The sequence below is a fragment of the Chiloscyllium plagiosum genome, unplaced genomic scaffold, assembly GCF_037043375.1.
Source record: "Chiloscyllium plagiosum isolate Xiang-an unplaced genomic scaffold, Cpla_swu_hap1 HiC_scaffold_8, whole genome shotgun sequence".
Classification (NCBI taxonomy): domain Eukaryota; kingdom Metazoa; phylum Chordata; class Chondrichthyes; order Orectolobiformes; family Hemiscylliidae; genus Chiloscyllium; species Chiloscyllium plagiosum.
Genome location: NW_028270146.1, coordinates 105,655,227 through 105,668,913, shown reverse-complemented (window position 1 = coordinate 105,668,913; position 13,687 = coordinate 105,655,227). Strand labels below are relative to the sequence as shown.

The 13,687-nt window shown below is 45.0% G+C and overlaps 1 protein-coding gene across 2 annotated transcripts in view; it reads right to left on the bottom strand.

Annotated features, from left to right (window-relative positions):
• tmem62 (transmembrane protein 62) overlaps positions 1–13,687 on the bottom strand; it is an 80,203-nt gene that overhangs the window by 41,740 nt on the left and 24,776 nt on the right. The gene's annotated exons all lie outside the window — the stretch shown is intronic.

The window sequence follows — 13,687 nt, the reverse complement described above, 5'->3', positions numbered from 1 at the left end:
TTGCGGTGGTGCAACTGGAATTGTTCAGAGTGATTGCTGAGTTCATATGTGTGAATTCTGAATTTGATACTAAATAATTATCACTTAATTGTTATGGTGCAGAAGGAGGCCATTCAGTCCATCATGCCTGCATCTATTCTATTAACTAGTGCCAATCTCCTGCTCTTTCCCCAAACCCTTGCACATTATTTTTATCCAAATGATCATCCACTACTCTCTTGAATTCCTCAATTAAACCTGTCTCCGCCACATTTTCAGCCAGTGCAATCCATATCTCAATCACGCACTGAGTGAAAATAGTTTGAAAGCAAAAAATGGTGTAGATCACAGCGGGTCAGGCAGCATCCATGGAGAGAAAGCCAGCTAACATCGAGTCTAAGACTCTCTACTAGAGCTGAGGTGAAGAGAAAACTTTTTCCTCACTCCACCCTGGCTTCTTTTGCATCTTACTTTAAATCTACGCCCTCTTCCTTTTATGAGGGCAGGAACAGTTTCTTCATATCTAATCTATCCAGTCAGCAATTCAATACCCTCATTAACGAACACTGTAACCTCTCTGCCTTTCCTGAAGAACACCCAGTCCTGTCCTTTCTTGGGCCAGGTCTCTGTTATTACCACAACATCATAATTTTGTGCAGCAATCTGCATCTGTAACTCCCCAATCTTATTTATTATACTTCATGCATTCACATAAATAAATGTTTCCTCCATTTTTCCTTTTTAACCCTTACTCTGACTTCACTTATTAACCTACTATTCTCCATGCTCATGCCAACTAAGTATTTTGCAAACCCTAGTCTTCTCCTGTATGGTTTTGTGGCTTTGTGAGTGGCAGGTCATGCACCACAAGCCTTTTTGAATTGGTTGAGGATGTGACAAAACATCTTGATGAAGATAGAACAGTGGATGTGATGCACATGGATTTTAGCAAGGCATTTGATAAGGTTCTCCATGGTAGGCTCATTCAGAAAGTATGGCAGCACGGTGGCACAGTGGTTAGCACTGCTGCCTCACAGTGCCAGAGACACGGGTTCAATTCCTGCCTCAGGCAACTGTCTGTGTGGAGTTTGCACATTCTCCCTGTGTCTGCGTGGGTTTCCTCCGGGTGCTCCAGTTTCCTCCCACGGTCCAAAAATGTGCAGGTTAGGTAAATTGGCCATGCTAAATTGCCAGTAGTGTTAGGTGAAGGGGTGAATGTAGGGGAATGAGTCTGGGTGAGTTGCTCTTCGGAGGGTTGGTATGGACTTGTTGGGCCGAAGGGCCTGTTTCCACACTAAGTAATCTAATCTCATCTAAGGAGGCATGGGATACAGGGAAATTTGACTGTCTGGATTAGCTGTCCTATAGAAGACAGGGGGTTAGATGGAAAGTATTCAGCTTGGAGCTTGGTAACTCATGGTGTTCCGCAGGGATCGGTTCTGGGACCTCTGCTCTTTGTGATTTTTATAAATGACTTGGATGAGGAAGTGGAAGGGTGGGTTAGTGAGTTTGCCGATGAGGTTGGTGGAATTGTGGGTAGTGTGGAGGGTTGTTGCAACAAGACATTGACAGGATGCAAAACTGGGTTGATAAGTGGCAGATGGAGTTCAACCTGGAAAGGTGTGAGGTCATTCACTTTGGAAGGTTGAATTTGAATACAGAATACAGGGTTAAAGGCAGGATTCTTGGCAGTGTGGAGAAACCGAGTGATCTTGGGGTCCATATCCATAGATCCCTCAAAGTTGCCATCCCAGGTTGATAGGGTTGTTAAGGAGGTGTATGGTGTGTTGGCTTTCATTATCAGAGGGATTGAGTTAAAGAGCCGCGAGGTTATGCTGCAGCTCTATAGAATCCTGGTTAGACCACACTTGAATATTGTGTTCAGTTCTGGTCACCTCATTATAGGAAAGAGGTGGAAGTTTTAGAGAGAGTGCAGAGGAGATTTAACAGGATGCTGCCTGGACTGGAGGGCATGTCTTATAAAGAAAGGTTGATGGAGCTCGGGTTTTTCTCATTGAAGTGAAGGAGGCTGAGAGGTGACTTGATAGAGGTGTACAAGAGGCAGATAGATAGACTGGATAGCCAGAGATATTTTCCCAAGGCGGAAATGGCTATCATAAGGGGGCATCATTTTAAAGTGATTGGAGAAAGGTTTAGAGGAGACGTCAGAGGTAGGTTATATGGAAAATAAAGAGCAAGAAAGCATGGGAGGGGTTAAAGCATGAAGCCCACTGGCAATCTGCGGTCTGTGGAAGGCAGGATGAGATAAGAATAGTGGAATGCTCTTACACCAATTAGCAAAGGTTAAGGCTGAAAGGTCGCTATGATGAGATGAGATAACAGTTAGTAGAGCGAGTTTCCCTGTTTAGTGTCATTATGACAGGATTGGGACCATAAGTATTTGGGACATGACATTAAAATATCTAATTAATAGTTAGTAGAGTCAGATTGAGACAGGAGACTATTGTAATAGATGGAATAGCTAAATAGCTATCATGACAGGTTAGTCTGGAATGGAAGATCAGTGTAGCAGAGGTGATAATAAATATCTAACTGTGACATTAGAATAACATTAAGTAGAATGTACAACTAAAGAGATAATGGGAACTAACATCACTGGTTTATTGTGTAGCTAGAGTGAGGTACTTTGACATGCTGATAAGCTAACAGAAATATGATAAAAAAAATATAAAAATCCACAGACCCTGAGGGTCGGGGGCATTCGAGAATCTGCTTTCTCAGTGTCACGGTTTTTTGTTTGCAAATAAAAGACCTACTTCTTGAAGAACTCTCTGCATCTCCTGGTGATTCTCTATATTTTCTCCATGACAATTATTTACACTGAAAGTGGTGGGTCTGTGGAATGCACTGCCAGCAGTGGTGGTAGAGTCAGATACATTAGGGACATTTAAGTGACTCTTGGATATGCACATGGATGATAGTAGAATGTAGTGTAAGTAGGTTAGTCTGATCTTAGAGTAGGATAACAGGTTGGCACAACATCAAGGGATGTACTGTGTTATACTGTTCTATGTTACAGCTTTCTCTTGTTTCCCACACGCCCTGCAAAGTTAGTTTAAAGCCTTCCTGACGCCACAAGCAGAAACCACTTCAAGAACCTCAGACCAAGCTCTGTTTGGATGTAACCCATCTGGTTTGTACAATAGGTGCCAACTTCCTCAGAGTCACTCCCAGTATCTCCATTTAAATAAGACTGTTTTTTTGCTCTCCCTTTCAAAATGAACAACTTTACATGTTCCCACGTTTATAGTCCATTTGCCAACGTTTTGCCCAATTACCTAACCTACCAATATCTCTCTGTAAACTGTGCATCAATCTTGCAGCTTGCCTTTCCACTTATTTTTATGTGATCTGCAAATTTGGCTACAGTACATTTACTTCCTTCCTCCAAGTCATTAACATATATTGTGAACAGTTGTGGTCCCAGCACTGATCCTGTGGAACCCCGCTGGTTACAGGTGGCCAACCTGAAAAATAATCCCTTATATTCCAATTGCTGTTTCCTGTCCATTAGCCAATTCTCTATCCATGCTAATATACTCCCTCCGACCCCATGGGCTCTTATTGTTTTGCCAGAAGCTTGGCTCTGACTGCACTCCCTTGAGGAGTTAATTATGCTAATGGAATTTTACTGTCAGATTCCATGTAACATGAACCTATTAAAGACAAAGGTTCTGCGGTTGTTACAACTAATGACTGTGTTTAAAGCAACTCAAGAGAGAGAGAACAGGAAAGCAGTTCAACACTCTACTCCATTCAGAACAAAGCAGTCTGCTTGATTAATGCCCCAACTACCCCCCTTAATATTCACTAATAAGGAATATTAATCTTATCTCTCTGGATTTTTGATTGTTGATTGAAGCAGGAAATTGACTTTTTCAGGACTGTGGAAGGAATTGCTGCCTTTTTTATCAATAAGCACATCTATTGTAAATTATGTTTTCACTGTTGTTTGTTCAAACAGTGCGGAAAGTTCAGTTGCAGACAAATTGGCATCAAGGAATGTTTACAAAATGAGGTTGGATTGATGATAATTAGTTGCTTGGTCTGTGAACTGATGACCGGTTCTCGATGACAAAGGCCTTCCGCCTGTCAACAACTAGTGTGATTAGTTCTCAGGTAGTTGAACAGCTTGGGCTGAGAACAAGATAGTGAGAAGCTGTCAGATATCCACCAGCTCAGCAGCTCTCTCCATTCTCTATAGCAAAACTCACCTCAAGGTTGAATTTATTCTTCCTTCAGCAGTTACTGTCAGCTGTGATCTTAAATTAAGATGTGGAAGTGTTGGTGGACAAGGTCAGAAGTTACACAACACCCCCAGGTTATAGACCTGATGAAGGGGCAGTGCTCCGAAAGCTTGTGGTTTCAAATATGTTGGACTATAACCTGGTGTTGTGTAACTTCTGACACTTTTAATTAAATAGGAGACCTTTTATAAGCGTGAACCAGACCCCCAGTACCTCCTGCAAACCAGTGAAATCTGAAGGCAGACCATGGAGGAGCCTTCTGATCAGCATAATAACCATCTCATCAGATCCTGTGATCAGACACCATTGAACCAATTCCCCAGTTTTCACTCTGTCCATTATAGGAAAGTTTTTTCCTGTCTTTGTACAAGGGGGGCATTTATAAGAGGATTAAAATTTGAATTAGTCGAATGAAAATCAATGGTTTATAATTGTTTGCCCGTGGCTAGAGTCTGCTTACTGTGCTTTCAGTCAATCTAGGTCTGCAAGTCAAGCAAATTGGGAAATTTGCTTATTTCTATAAAATCTTTAACTTCTGTGATGATCCTGGGAACAGTGACGCTTCGTTTCTAATGCTCAACAATCTTCACAGGCCTTTTTGAATAAGGGGGTAATGTCTACAATTCTTCAGTTCTCTGGTACCACTTCCAAGAAAATCAAGAAAAGCACGGCCAGTGCCTTTGGAACCTCTGTTCTCTCTTCCCTCAGTTAATTGGATGCATCTCATATGGTCCCAGTGCCTTAAATTCGTTCGTTGGTAAGTGTTGGAGAAATTTGCCAAATAGGTTAGAGATCACAAGCTCGAAGTGAAATTGACAGTTTATTGTAAGAGATATGGCTGGACGAGAAATTGACTAGGCTGACATAGAACTGACAGTCTGCACAGGTAGATCAGATTTCTCCTCCCAGAGCTGAGGATGAGATCAGTCTTATAGTAATGCTGCACAATGACACTGATTAAGAAATGAGAAACTACAATGTTTCTGGAAATGGACTAATTTAGTTACAAGGATGCTAATTAGAAAACAGTTTAATCAGATGAATGTCCTGTTCCTTCACACAATGCAACAGCCTGACAGTATCATGGTTCCATTCATCTCCACAGTAAGTAACTGCTAATTTGAATACCTTTTTAAATTGCTTTCAGATTAAAGATAAGTAGGATAAATATTTTATAGATTAAGTAATTAAAGACCAGTAGGAGTTTTTAAAAATCTAATTAAATAATTTAGAGATGCAGGGCCAGGTGATGCATTTTAGTTGCACGATGTGGGAGCAAGTGAACCCCACTGTGGGTCATATTGACCAAATCTGTAGCAAGTGTTGTTTGCTTGAGGAACTCCAGCTAAAAGTTGATGAGCTGGAGTGCGAGCTTCAAACACTGTGCCAATTAGGGAGAAGGAGGAGTTACTTGGACATTGTATTTCAGGTGGCAGTCACACCCCTTAGATTAATTAATGCCTCAAATTTGGTCAGTGGTCAGGGATAAGAGGCTGTGACTACAAGCAAGGCAGAGGGAGGGATCTGGAAGGTAGTGCTGAAGTGGCCTCAGTCCTTGTCCTTTCCAACAGGTTTCTGGTTCTTATTCCCTGTGCAGATGAAGCTGGGGCTGGAGAAAGGATGAGCAAAATGACCAAAGCACTAATCTATAGCTGTTCAAGAGGGGAAGAAAAGAGAAATGCAGTTCCATTTGGGGAAATAATAGTTACAGGCATAGCCACTTGTTCTCTGCGGCCAGGATAAGGTGTTCCAAAGGCTGGGTTGTCTATCTGGTGCTCGGATTCAGGATATCTCGTTCTACGCTGCAGAGGAACTTGGAGTAGGAAGGAAAATATCCACTTGTTATGGTCAATGGAGGTACCAGCGATTGTGATAGAATGGGGGAAAAAGGTCCTCTTGAGGAAATATGAGAAGCTAGAGGCTAAATTAGAAAGCAGAACCAAAAAGGTAATAATCTCCTGAGCCATGGTATCAATATGATTAGAGACAAATGCGTGGTTCAAAGATTGATGTGGGAGAAACACGTTCAAATTCATGGAACATTAGCACCAGTACTGGGGAAGGTCAGAGCTGTTCCGTTGGGATGGGTTCCACCTGAAACATGTTGGGACCATAATTCCTGTGAATGTCATAACTAGGCAGGTGGTGGAGGCTCTGAGGTATGTATTGGGGTTGTGGATTAATTTGCATGGAAAATTAGAAAAGCGTAGCTAAAGGAGAAGGTAGGAATACAGATTGGTGATGAGGCTGATTGTTACCAGAAACTAAAAGGAAGGGACTGATTTGTGTGAGTGTCATTCTGCACCAAGGAATCAAAGAAGTGTAGGGAAATTTGATAACAGAACAAACATAAAGGCTTTGTATCTGAATGCACAAAGCAAATGGAATTTTGGTATTTATTACTATATAAATTGAGTATAAAAGTAGGGAAGTGCTGCTACAATTATACAAGGCTGCACCTGGAATACTGCATACAATATCGGCTCCCTTATTTTGAGGACGTATAAAGCTGTCCTGGAGGCAGTTCAGATTGATTCCAGAATTGAAGGGTTTGTACTATGAAGAGAGGTTGAGCTGTTTAGGCCTATTTACTCTGGAATTTAGAAGAATGAGAGGAGATCTAACTGAGGTATGCACCTGTATATGCTAAAAGGGATTGAGAAAATACACGTGGAAGGGATATTTCCTCACGTAGGGCAATCGAGGTAAGAGGTCATAATTTTCCCATAAAAGGTAGCAGATTTAAATCAGAGGTGAGGAGAAATTACTTCTCTCAAAGGGTCGTGAATCAGAGGAATTCAATGGAAGGTTGAATAAATTTGAGGAGAAAGGCAGACAGATTTTTAATCAGTAGTTGAAGAGTTATGGACAGCAGACAGGTAAGTGGAGTTGAAGCTGAGACAAGACCAGCCTATTAAATGGCAAAGCAGGTTCAAGGGGCTGAATGGCCTATTTCTGTTCCTTGTTCTTATTACTTACTTACAGTGTGGATACAGGCCCTTCGGCCCAACATATCCACACCGACCTGCCGAAGCGCAACCCACCCAGACACATTCCCCTACATTTACCCCTTCACATAACACTACGGGCAATTTAGCATGGCCAATTCATGCTAACCTGCACATTTTTGGACTGTGGGAGGAAACCGGAGCACCCAGAGGAAATCCACGCAGATACGGGGAGAATGTGCAAACTCCACACAGTCACCTGAGGCGGGAATTGAACCCGGGTCTCTGGTGCTGTGAGGCAGCAGTGCTCACCACTGTGCCGCCCACTTATGTTCTACACTCTCAGAAATACAAGCTTAGACTTTACAACCTGTCTTCATATTTTGAGTCAATTTGCAAAAAATGAAAGTAAACAGCATTGGAAACATAATAGGCTTGTTAACATCATAAGTGAGGGGAACAGGACCCTGTCATCAAAATGCTAACACTATCATTTCTCTATCTAAAATGCTGATAAATCCAATGGGTTATTCCAGTGATTTCAGTTGGGAAAGATGCTCTTTGGAGGGTCAGTGTGGACTTACTGGGCCACTTGGCCTGCTTCCACACTGTAGGGATCCAAGAAGGTGAAAATAGATTTTTTTTAAAACAAAACGAGTTTAACAAGTTCAACACAAGGAGAGACATCGAACAATTCTTCCGCCGCCTTCGCCTCCGCGCCTACTTCTTCAACAAGGATTCTCGCCCACCCTCTGACGACCCCTTCTCCCACCTCCAACAGACCCCATCCACCTGGACACCCCATGCTGGCCTCGAACCTGCCCTTGATCTCGTCATATCCAACTGCCGCCGCGACATTAACCGCCTCAACTTCTCCACCCCTCTCACCCTCTCCAACCTCTCACCCTCGGAACGTGCAGCCCTCCACTCCTTCCGTTCCAACCCCAACGTCACCATCAAACCGGCAGACAAGGGAGGTGCGGTAGTAGTTTGGCACACCAACCTTTATACCGCTGAGGCTAAACGCCAGCTCGCAGACACCTCCTCCTACTGCCCCCTTGACCATGACCCCACCTCCCACCCCCAAACCATCATCTCCCAGACCGTCCATAACCTCATCACCTCAGGGGATCTCCCATCCACCGCCTCCAACCTCATAGTCCCACAACCCCGCACTGCCCATTTCTACCTCCTGCCCAAAATCCACAAACCTGACTGCCCCGGCTGACCCATTGTCTCAGCCTGCTCCTGCCCCACTGAACTCATCTCTGCATACCTCGACACGGTCCTGTCCCCCTTCGTCCAAGAACTCCCCACCTACGTTCGGGACACCACCCACACCCTCCACTTCCTCCATGATTTTCGCTTCCCCGGTCCTCAATGCCTTATCTTCACAATGGACATCCAGTCCCTGTACACCTCCATCCCCCATCACGAAAGACTCAAAGCCCTCCGCTTCTTCCTTTCCCGCCGTACCAATCAGTACCCTTCTACTGATACGCTCCTTCGACTGACTGAACTGGTCCACACCCTGAACAACTTCTCTTTCCAATCCTCCCATTTCCTCCAAACCAAAGGAGTAGCCATGGGCACCCGCATGGGCCCCAGCTATACCTGCCTCTTCGTAGGATATGTGGAACAGTCCATCTTCCGCAGCTACACTGGCCCCACCCCCCACCTTTTCCTCTGCTACATCAATGACTGTATCTGCACTGCCTTGTGCTCCCACGAGGAGGTGGAACAGTTCATCCACTTTACCAACACCTTCCACCCCGAACCTCAAATTTACCTGGACCGTCTCAGACTCCTCCCTCCCCTTCCTAGACCTCTCCATTTCTATCTCGGGCGACCGAATCAACACGGACATTTATTATAAACCGACCGACTCCCACATCTACCGAGACTGCACCTCCTCCCACGCTGCCCCCTGTAAAAACGCCATCCCATATTCCCAATTCCTTCGTCTCCGCTGCATCTGCTCCCAGGAGGACCAGTTCCAATACCGTACAACCCAGATGGCCTCCTTCTTCAAAGACCGCAACTTCCCCCCAAACATGATCGACGATGCTCTCCACCGCATCTCTTCCACTTCCCGCTCCTCCGCCCTTGAGCCCCACCCCTCCAATCGCCACCAGGACAGAACCCCACTGGTCCTCACCTACCACCCCACCAACCTCCATATACATCGTATCATCCGTCGTCATTTCCACCACCTCCAAACGGACCCCACCACCAGGGATATATTTCCCTCCCCTCCCCTATCAACGTTCCGAAAAGACCACTCCCTCCGTGACTCCCTTGTCAGGTCCACACCCCCCACTAACCCAACCTCCATTCCCGGCACCTTCCCCTGCAACCGCAAGAAATGCAAAACTTGCGCCCACACCTCCCCCCTTACTTCCCTCCAAGGCCCCAAGGGATCCTTCCATATCTGCCACAAATTCACCTGCACCTTCACACACATCATTTACTGCATCTGCTGCACCCGATGTGGCCTCCTCTATATGGGGGAGACAGGCCGCCTACTTGCGGAACAGTTCAGAGAACACCTCTGGGACACCCGGACCGACCAACCAACCCAACTACCCCATGGCTCAACACTTCAACTCCCCCTCCCACTCTACCAAGGACATGCAGGTCCTTAGACTCCTCCATCGCCAGACCATAGCAACACGACAGCTGGAGGAAGAGCACCTCTTCTTCCGCCTAGGAACCCTCCAACCACAAGGGATGAACTCAGATTTTTCCAGTTTCCTCAATTCCCCTCCCCCCACCTTGTCTCAGTCCCAACCCTCAAACTCAGCACCACCTTCCTAACCTGCAATCTTCTTCCTGACCTCTCTGCCCCACCCCCACTCCGGCCTAACACCCTCACCTTAACCTCCTTCCACCTATCGCATTTCCAACACCCCTCCCCCAAGTCCCTCCTCCCTACCTTTTATCTTAGCCTGCTGGACACACTTTCCTCATTCCTGAAGAAAGGCTCATGCCCGAAATGGCGATTCTCCTGTTCCTTGGATGCTGTCTAACCTGCTGCGCTTTTCCAGCAACACATTTTCAGCTTTTGTTTGAAACAACCAACAGCGGACTGCCTTTCTTTCCCTCCAGGCTCCATCTCCATCTGTTACTTATTCTACTGATTCACCACTTCATCCACCAACCTTTCCCAGTCTTCAGCATGTATATTGCTGTTTCCTCGCTACTGTGTGTTCCAAAGAAGGGTAACTGGACTTGAAATGTAAAACGTTTTTTCTCCACAGATGCTGCCAGACCTGTTGAGTTTCTGTTTTTGAAACTGATCATATTAGTAGTTCAACTGGGATTTAACACCTTATGTGGTGGCTTGTGGAACACTGGGACTTTATTACTGGCATGCTCTTCCAGTTACATTGTGACACAATATTTGGGGAGAGCATGGTAAAAGTGAAGATTGTGGCTCCTATGGAACTGCGTAGCAATCAAGTCTGTCAACGGCCAAGTTTCACTCTCACACTTACGATGATATAAGTATGTTAAATATGCAACAAGAGAAAGCAAATTAAGACTGGTCCTTCCAGTCAATGAAAGAGCTCAGTGATCCCCACAGACATCACATTGTTGTTTTAATATGACTATCTCTATGCTGAAGCATGAATTACTGCATTCCACAAATGCATTGTAGTTAAGAATGGAAGCTATTGCATTCCTTCAGTTGAAAGGATGCAATGTACTTGCACTACATAGTTTACATTCATGGGCTGCAGCTCTGATTAGTTCATTAAAAAATGCAGCACAGAAACTGGTCATTCAGCTGGTGTTCATGATCCACACAAGCCGCCTCCCATTCCTACCATATTTAAACTGGTCAACAAAACGACCCAGTCCATGAGGTGTTTGAAGAACTGTTCTCCTCTCTTAAAATCAGCTCTAACATGTAAGTATGGCTTTCTGAATTGGATTTGTTGGTTGAAAAAGAAAATTACTCTGACTTAGAGTCAGACACCCATATACAGTTATAGAGTCATAGAGATGTACAGCATGGAAACAGACCCTTCGGTCCAACCCATCCATGCCGACCAGATATCCCAACCCAATCTAGTCCCACCTGCCAGCACCCAGCCCCCATATCCCTCCAAACCCTTCCTATTCATATACCCATCCATATGCCTCTTAAATGTTGCAATTATACCAGCCTCCACCACTTCCCCTGGCAGTTTATTCCATACACATACCATCCTCTGTGTGAAAATGTTGCCCCTGAGGTCTCTTTTATATCTTTCCCCTCTCATCCTAAACCCATGTCCTCTAGTTCTGGACTCCTCGATCCCAGGGAAAAGACTTTGCCTATTTAATTGATGTGTCAAATACTCCAACCCTGGCAACATCCTTGTAAATCTTTTCTGAACACTTTCAAGTTTCACAACATCCTTCCGATAGGAAGGAGACCAGAATTGCACACAATGTTCCTAACTAATGGCCTGTACAGCTGCAACATAACCTCCCAACTCCTATACTCAATACTCTGACCAATAAAGGAAAGCATACCAAATGCCTTCTTCACTATCCTATCTACCTGCGCCTCCACTTTCAAGGAGCTATGAACCTGTACTCCAAGATCTCTTTGTTCAGCAACACTCCCTAGAATCTTACCATTAAGTGTATAAGTCCTGCTAAGATTTGCTTTCCCAAAATGCAGCACCTCGCATTTATCGGAATTAAACTCCATCTGCCACCTCTCAGCCCATTGGCCCATCTGGTCCAGATCCTGTTGTAATCTGAGGTAACCCTCTTCGTTGTCCACGACACCTCCAATTTTGGTGTCATCTGCAAATTTACAAACTGTACCTCTTATGCTCGCATCCAAATCATATATGTAAATGACAAAACGTAGAGGGCCCAGCACTGATCCTTGTGGCACTCCACTGGCCACAGGCCTCCAGTCTGAAAAACAACCCTCCACCACCAACCTCTGTCTTCAACCTTTGAGCCTTGCTTGCATTTAAAAGCATAGTCTCCTGGTCAATATGTCTTAAAACTGGAAAGCCATAAACTTTACACAGGGATTTGGGACTAATTGCACAACTGATTCAGTGAGCTAGCAGATGAACAATGGGCTGAATGGCCACATTTTGATTCGCTCATTCCACTTGTTCTTGCCTTCAGACAGTTATTTTCCCTTTTAAAGCTTTTCACGAGTATGGTGACCTGTGCTGCAGCACAGTTCCAGAGGAGACATAATCTTCACCTTTTCCCCTCATCCTTGTCTGAGACCAGACATAGAACATAGAAAAATACAGCACAGTACAGGCCCTTTGGCCCTCGATGTTGCGCCGATCCAAGCCCACCTAACCTACACTAGCCCACTATCCTCCATATGCCTATCCAATGCCCATTTAAATGCCCATAAAGAGGGAGAGTCCACCATTGCTACTGGCAGGGCATTCCATGAACTCACAACTCGCTGAGTAAAGAATCTACCCCTAACATCTGTCCTATACCTACCCCCCCTTAATTTAAAGCTATGCCCCCTCGTAATAGCTGACTCCATACGTGGAAAAAGGTTCTCATGGTCAACCCTATCTAAACCCTTAATCATCTTGTACACCTCTATCAAGTCACCCCTAAACCTTCTTTTCTCCAATGAAAACAACCCCACGTGCCTCAGCCTTTCCTCATACGATCTTCCTACCATACCAGGCAACATCCTGGTAAACCTCCTCTGCACCCGGTCCAGTGCCTCCACATCCTTCCTATAGTATGGCGACCAAAACTGCACACAATACTCCAGATGTGGCCGCACCAGAGTCTTATACAACTGCAACATGACCTCAGTACTCCGGAACTCAATTCCTCTACCAATAAAAGCCAGTATGCCATATGCCTTCTTCACCCCACTATTTACCTGGGTGGCAACTTTCAAAGATCTGTGTACATGGACACCAAGATCCCTCTGCTCATCCACACTACCAAGTATCCGACCATTGGCCCAGTACCCCATCTGTTTGTTACTCATACCAAAGTGAATCACCTCACACTTACCCACATTGAACTCCATTTCACACCTTTCTGCCCAGCTCTGCAGCTTATCTATATCCCGCTGTAACGTGACACATCCTTCCTCACTGTCAACAACTCCACCGACTTTCGTATCATCCGCAAACTTGCTCACCCAACCTTCTAGCCCCTCCTCCAGGTCATTATAAAAATGACAAACAGCAATGGTCTCAAAACAGATCCTTGCAGAACACCGCTAGTAACGGCACTCCAAGATGAACCTTTACCATCAACTACTACCCTCTGTCTTCTTCCAGCCAGCCAACTCCTAATCCAAACCTCCAACTTACCCTCAATGCCATACCTCCGTATTTTTTGCAGTAGCCTACCATGGAGAACCTTATCAAACGCCTTACTAAAATCCATGTACACCTCATCTATCACTTTACCCTCGTCCACCTCCTTAGTCACCTTCTCAAAGAATTCAATAAGGTTTGTGAGGCACGACCTGCCCTTCAC